Below are 7,386 nucleotides of genomic sequence, written 5' to 3' on the forward strand. Positions count from 1 at the left end.
CATGTGGCTATTGTGTGCTTGAGATGTAGCTAGTGCAACTAAGGAATTGAATTTTTAATTTTATTAATTTTGATTAATTTACATCATCACAACTGGCTAGTGGCTACCATATTGGACAGTTTTGTTTTACCGTATGCATATATTCCCTTTAAAAGTCAAAATAGAGTATGCTGTATTCCTAATAACACATATTATAAGGATTGCTTCAAGGAATGTATTGTCTGAGTACTATAGTCAATGCAAAGTAAATACAATAGCTAACACTTAGATCTTGCTTACTATGTGCCAGGCGCTGTCCTAAATACTTTTCATATATTAACACCTTTGATCCTCATAGCAACTTTATGAAGTAGACACTATTATTAATCTCAGTTTTAAAGAGGAAGTATTTACAGAGTGATTAAGCCAGTAGCCAAGGTCACCCAGCCAAAAAGTGGTGAGCTGGGACGTAGTGCTGGGATTCAACTCAGCCAATTGGCTCAGTCTGTGCACTTAACAACAAGGACTCCCACAAAGGCAATCAGCTAAATCACATAAATCCTTATAAATTTCCAGTGATGGTACAACCCAAATGATATTGGGGAAAATCCAAAAAAAGATACACTACAACCAAAATCTTTAATCACTATTTCAAGTAAAAACAAAAGTTCTGTATATTAATAGATTTTGAATAGCTTTAGTTAATAAATGAAAAAATAAGATTATGGGCAATTATGTGCCTAATTCTGCTTCCTTTGCTTTTCCAATGTCCTGTATCTCTTAACTCCTTTCTGCTCCCACTCTCACTGTCCTAGTTGAAGATAACTAGTCTGTTCTCCCTACTTTCCATCCAGTCTTTTTTTCTGTACCCCAGATATAAGCCACCTGGGTGTCTCTAAGACTTCTCAAAAGGTCCTTCTCAATAATATTTCAGCATCATCCCACTAGCCATTGATGTGAGAAGTATAGTGCCTGCCCCAGGATTTCTGCAGATTAACCAGCAATTTAACGTTCTCCTGGGGTAGCTCCACCAAGGAACCCTGCTCCTTTTACTGCTGGTGACCTCTGAGAACTCACAGGATATGTTGCTTAGGCGAGTAGAGAGGTAGGCAGAAAAAGGCACACTTAGATTCTCTGCCCATCCCTTAATTGCCCACAATACCATGGACACAAAGACTGTGTCTATAATGATTTATTGAGGAAAGTTTGATATTAACTAGGTACAATTAGATTTTTAAAAAACCAACTAGATATTAAAGTGAATGTTCCTAGAATCCAAAGAAAAAGGGGAAAAAAACTGAATGGGACCACTTACAAAAACCCCCCAGTTTCTATCCTTGGCTTCTGAAATCAGGAAATGAGGTAGTAAAACTCTGAAATGTTTGCCTCCTGGGGTTATCACTACAGTCCTTAGCTCTTATTATATGTACATGCACTGTTTACTTTCACTTCAGGGCATTAATCTGGCAATTAAGTCTATGTAAGGAATTTCTGGCAGATCATTGCAAATTATATACAGACAAAATCTTTAATATATCAATATATATTCCTAATTTTAGTCTTTGCAGTAGAACCATATTTATTTTATTGAGCTCTTTTGTTGGCCAAGAACAGAGATTTACTTTGTCTACCTCAAATAAAAGAAATCAGGAATTCTCTTACTGCGGTTGGTATGTAGATTATGCAGTGAACAGAGACTGTTGGAAAATGTGACAAGATCATGAAGATAATATGGATTTTATCACTTAGGGGAAGCAATTTACTCTAAAGAAGATTTCATAATTTCTGATTGCATTTTGGAAGAACACTATAATATCTGTAGTGAGGAATATACACATAGTAGAACTGAGAGTAAGAAGAACCATCAGAAGGCTATTGCACAATCCTAGACTGATAAGCACCTCAAAAAATACTATGATATTCACCATGAGGAGTATGAGTTTTGATAACAAAATTCCAACTCATAATTTTTTTTCTTATTTTTATCAGGACTGGAATAATGAAGAGGGTGTACCATTAGATATTTTTACAGTAATAAATGTTAATTTTTAAAAAGAAAACTATGATCTTCATCCTGCCTTCTCCAGAACTTTGTCCTGCAAATTTCCCCCTTTCTCCTTTGCATCCTTAATGGGTTCATTTCCCTGGCTCAGTCACTGAACTCAAGAGAATGCTCAAGTCTCAATTCCTTTGGAAAAAAATGTTCGAAACAAGTCCCTATTTACACTCATACTACCATCTTTTGATTAAAACTGCCTTCTCTTTCAAAGTTGCTCCCCCATCCACATTTCCTATATCATCTACACTCAAAAGTTCATGTCCTTGCTTCCTATAGTATCCAACTGTCCTTGCAATTCACCTTCACAATCACTGGAATCCATTTCCTCTTTAATACTACTATTCTAGTTTGGTCTCTGTCTATTCTGAAGGCCTTTAACTGATCTCCCCTCCAATTTCATTTTATTAGAAATTGGCAAAAAAGAAAAGAAAAACATCACTAATAAACCAATGCTTATAGCCTGCAAAATCTTAGCTTTTGCATTCTCCGACTATATATATACCTTATGGTCCATGTATATATACATCAATCTCAGTGTGGGCAGTATCTGATTAGCAATTTAAAAAAAATTTGAGGACTGAAAAATGAATTTTTAAAAAAACACTCTACTTTTGGTGTGGAGAAAAGGGGACCCTCCTACACTGTTGGTAGGAATGTAAATTGGTGCAGCCACTATGGCGAACAGTATGCAGGTTCCTTAAAAAACTGAAAATAGAGCTACCATACGATCAAGCAATCCCACTCCTGGGCATATATCCAGAGAAAACCATACTTGGAAAAGATACATGCACCCCAATGTTCACTGCAGCACTATTTACAATAGCCAAGGCATGGAACCAACCTAAATGTCCATCGACAGATGAATGGATAAAGAAGTTGTGGTTCATATATATACAATGGAATACTACTCAGCCATAAAAAAGAATGAAATAATGTCACTTGTAGTAACATGGATGGACCTAGAAATAATCATACTAAGTGAAGTAAGTCAGACAGAGAAAGACAAATATCACATATCACTTATATGTGGAATCTAAAAAAGTTATACAAATGAGCTTATTTACAAAACAGAAACAGACTCACAGACTTAGAAAATAAACTTATGGTTACCAAAGGGGAAAGGTGGGTTGGAGGGAGGGATAAATTAGGAGGTTGGGATTAACATATACACACTACTATACACAAAATAGATAATCAACAAGGACCTACTATATAGCACACAGAACTCTACTCAATACTCTGTAATAACCTATATGGGAAAAGAATCTGAAAAATAATAGATATATGTATAACTAAATCACTTTACTGTATACCTGAAACTAACACAACATTGTAAATCAACTATACGCCAACATAAAATAAAAATTTTTAAAAACTACTTTTTCTTTTATCAGAAGTTATTAACCTAGCAAACAAAAAAGTTCAAAAAACTGTAAAAGTTCAATTTTGAAATGGCTTCACCATTTCTTTTTTCTTTTTAACCCAGAGTTAGTTGTTTCTGCTTTTGTAATAATTTTCATTTCCTGACTTACAGGGTCTGGTTTCTTCACATATAACTTCCAATTTTTGCCTCAGCTCATACCTCACTACTGAACTACTAGATTTACAATTTCCTCTACCCACAGGAGTGGACTTTTTTATTATCACCTTAAGTTGAATTACTTAGATAATTTGCCCCATTTAGGCTAGGAGAAAATATAAAAGGAAACATCTAATCACTTGAGACTGAAGTCTGGCTTCTAAGACACAGGTTTTCATAACCCCAGGCCTCTGACCATAATATAACCAAAAAATGTGAACTAAACAGAATTCAGTTTCAAGAAACATCAGCTAACACATGTCTGTTAAGTTATATTTATCCACATTGTACTGAAAGAACACACAGTTTCTGGAGCAGCGACAGATTTAATTATTACTTTTAATAACCACACTGGTTTCCCATACTCTAATTCTCAATTCTTACCTGTGCAGTGACTAATAAGAGCCAGACTGATAACAGCTTATCAGATTGATAACAGCCTACATATACTAGGTTTAGTACTATCGATGAGGAACCTCAAAATATGAATCTGGGGCCCTATATAGGACAGCTGTTATCAGTCCTATATGGACTGAAGGAGAAGATAAACCTTACCTCCTTAATTTAAATAAACTCTCCTTGGAAAGGATCCTGTACTCTTACCCTTTGGAATGTAAATATATGTCTTTAGGGGCAAAACAAGACTTGTGTCTCCATATTTACAGCCCAGAGATGTCTCCATGGTCTCCAGTCTCATACCCTCTTGAATTGTGCATAACAGAGATGTGAACATCTGTGTTATGCACTGAATTGTGTCTTTCCAAAATTCTTATGTTGAAGCCCTAACTTCCAATATGACTGCATTTAGAGATAGGACCTTTACAGAGGTAAATAAGGTTAAGTGAAGTCATAAGGGTGGGTGCCTTATTCAATAGAACTGGTGTCCTTATAAGAGAAAGAGACACCTCGGATGTGCACGCACAGAGGAAAGGTCATGTGAAGACAGCAAGAAGGTGGCAGTTTCCAAAACAAGGAGAGACCTCAAGAGAAACCAAACCTACTGCCACCTTGATCTTGGACTTCCAGCCTCCATAACTGTGAGAAAATCATTTCCATTGTTTAAGCCTGTAGTCTGTAGTATTTTGTTATGGCAGCCCTAGCAAACTAATATATACTCAGGATGGTTTTTCACTATCTATTCAGTCACAATTTAACTTTGAAGGCTTCTCTTTGAGCCCAGGTTCCAAAGCTGAGTAAAATTTGCTCAGAAAGCTCTAACTCTGCAGAAACAAAATATTTTATCTACAGTCCCAAATTGTCCTTTAAAGAAATTTTCAAAACTGTAACTACTGAAGAAGCCATATCCAAACACAAATGTTTCAAGGGAAATTCTTTATAATCCCAAACTATCCATACATCATTTCCTCTTGAAGGAGAAATGTTGTGCCTCCACCTATTCTCCATTTTGCCCAGGTTACTAATAGTACAACCAATAATTCAATAATTCATAAAAACAGACAAAAGATTTGGTGGAAAGCGTACATCTCCTGAAATTACTGTATTTGTTTTTAATTATATAATGCCAAGCTAGTATAATTTTGATATGAATGATTTGAAGGTAAACTTGGTTATTATGTAATAAAAATCTTTCATTAATGTTTTATTTTTTGAGATTAATTTTTAAGTAATCATTTTGAGGATTTAAATAATCCTTTATATAAAAATCTGGAGAATTTATTTCAAATATACTCTATATATTTAAATACTGCATAAATATCAAGCTTTAACACACATCTTTTAATAAATTAGCCAAATAAACATTTCACATATACTAATGCTAAACTATCAAAGCTAATGCTAGATCTTCCAAAAATGATAACAGAAATGATTTTGGACTGTGCATTTTTAATTCAAAACTGGACACAGGTACAATGATTACATAAAAACCTCAACAATGACAGTTTTCAACATTGAGTATTTTTTTCAATTTTACACTAATCTTTGCAAAGGCTCTATCTGAGGACAACAATAGATATAGACTCACCAATAAAACTTGACAGTGGTAATCTATCAATTTATCAGATATGCCAAACTAACTTTTTAAATTAATCAAATTTCCCAATTTTATATTTTCCTAATTGTATAGTTGCATGTGATAAAAAAATTTCAATTTCATTAACTATAAAGCTATAAAAAGTAAACTTTTCCCAACATTTAAAGTCATTTTGGGGACTTCCATGGCAGTCCATTGGTTAAGACTCCACACTCCCAATGCAGGGAGTTACGGGTTTGATTCCTGGTCAGGGAATTAAGAATTACTGCATGTCACACAGCACGGCCAAAAAAAAAAAAAAAAAAAAAAAGATAAAGTCATTTTGATGAAAATAAGATGAGTCTTTAATACTCATATTTTATAATATTGACTGATTTAATTGTAACTAAGGTGCTAAATTTTAGATACTTAGGATAACTCCCTAAGAATTATACCAAAACCTTGTTCATTCCAATCACACTATTTACTCATTATTCTTTACACAAAATTGTTATAAAAAGTTATGTGTATATTGACAAAAAACTATTAAAATGTAGCAACATTTTTCTCTATGCTTTATGCTTTATGCTTCTTATAAACTATGCAAATTAATATTGCTGATATTTTAAGATGATCTTTTAAACTATACCCCACAACATTTTTTAAAAAAAGGAACAGTGATTAATCATACAATTTTCATCCTGTTATATAAAACTTTCTCCTACAAAATGTCTGCCCCCCTAAGGTAAAAAACAAACAAAACAACAAACAAACAAACAGACCTCCTTAAAAGCAGTCTTTATAATCCAACAGTCAAAGTTTCTCTTAGCTTAGGGGAGAGGACATGAGTCCTGTACATTAACTATTCTGCCCTGATACAGGACTTGCGCCTACCAAAACGGAATTCCAGGAAGGAATATTAGCTCTCTATGGCCATTTTACCTTGCTAACAATTTAGAGGACTAAAATGAAGACTCTAATAGTAGTTTTGACAAGTAGGAAATGTAAAGGCTCTCCATCCCAAACTAAATAATGATTACATTAAAAAATTGGCACTGTCAGGGCTTCCCTGGTGGCACAGTGGTTGAGAGTCTGCCTGCCGATGCAGGGTACACGGGTTCGTGCCCCAGTCCGGGAAGATCCCACATGCCGCGGAGCGGTTGGGCCCGTGAGCCATGGCCGCTGAGACTGCGCGCCCGGAGCCTGTGCTCCGTTAAGGGAGAGGCCACAACAGTGAGAGGCCCGCGTACCGCAAAAAAAAAAAGAAAAAATTGGCACTGTCAAATCAGGCAGAGATTAAACTGAAGTGGAAAAGTACCTATTATAGATACTTTAAATCTTCTAAGATAAAATCAAATAATTATGCCTTACTACCTACCAAAGACATTGGTAAAAAAAAAATAGTTACAAGGCGCTATACTACCTTCCCTTCTGTAACTAAAATGGCTGTCAAATATATTAATCCTATTTATTATGAAATTATTTTTAAAATTTATTTTCTTTCTTTAATACTAAAGTAAAATACATTTTGGAAATCTGCATGGAATGTTCCCAACAGGTTGGTTCTTTATTTTTAGCAGGGTCTGAGTTATATAGGGTCATTATTTCAAATACATGAAAAGACATCATCCCCCCAAATACAAAAACAAACCTGGTCTTGTGTTATATTAAATAATGATCTCAACCATTTAATACAAAACAACATACTTTTTGGGGGTGTATGTTAACAAGACAAAATACAAGTTGTTTATAGGAGGAAAAGGATTTAATGACTAAGATATGTCTTTTGTGGAATAC

The sequence above is a fragment of the Lagenorhynchus albirostris genome, chromosome 5 (assembly GCF_949774975.1).
Source record: "Lagenorhynchus albirostris chromosome 5, mLagAlb1.1, whole genome shotgun sequence".
Lineage (NCBI taxonomy): Eukaryota > Metazoa > Chordata > Mammalia > Artiodactyla > Delphinidae > Lagenorhynchus > Lagenorhynchus albirostris.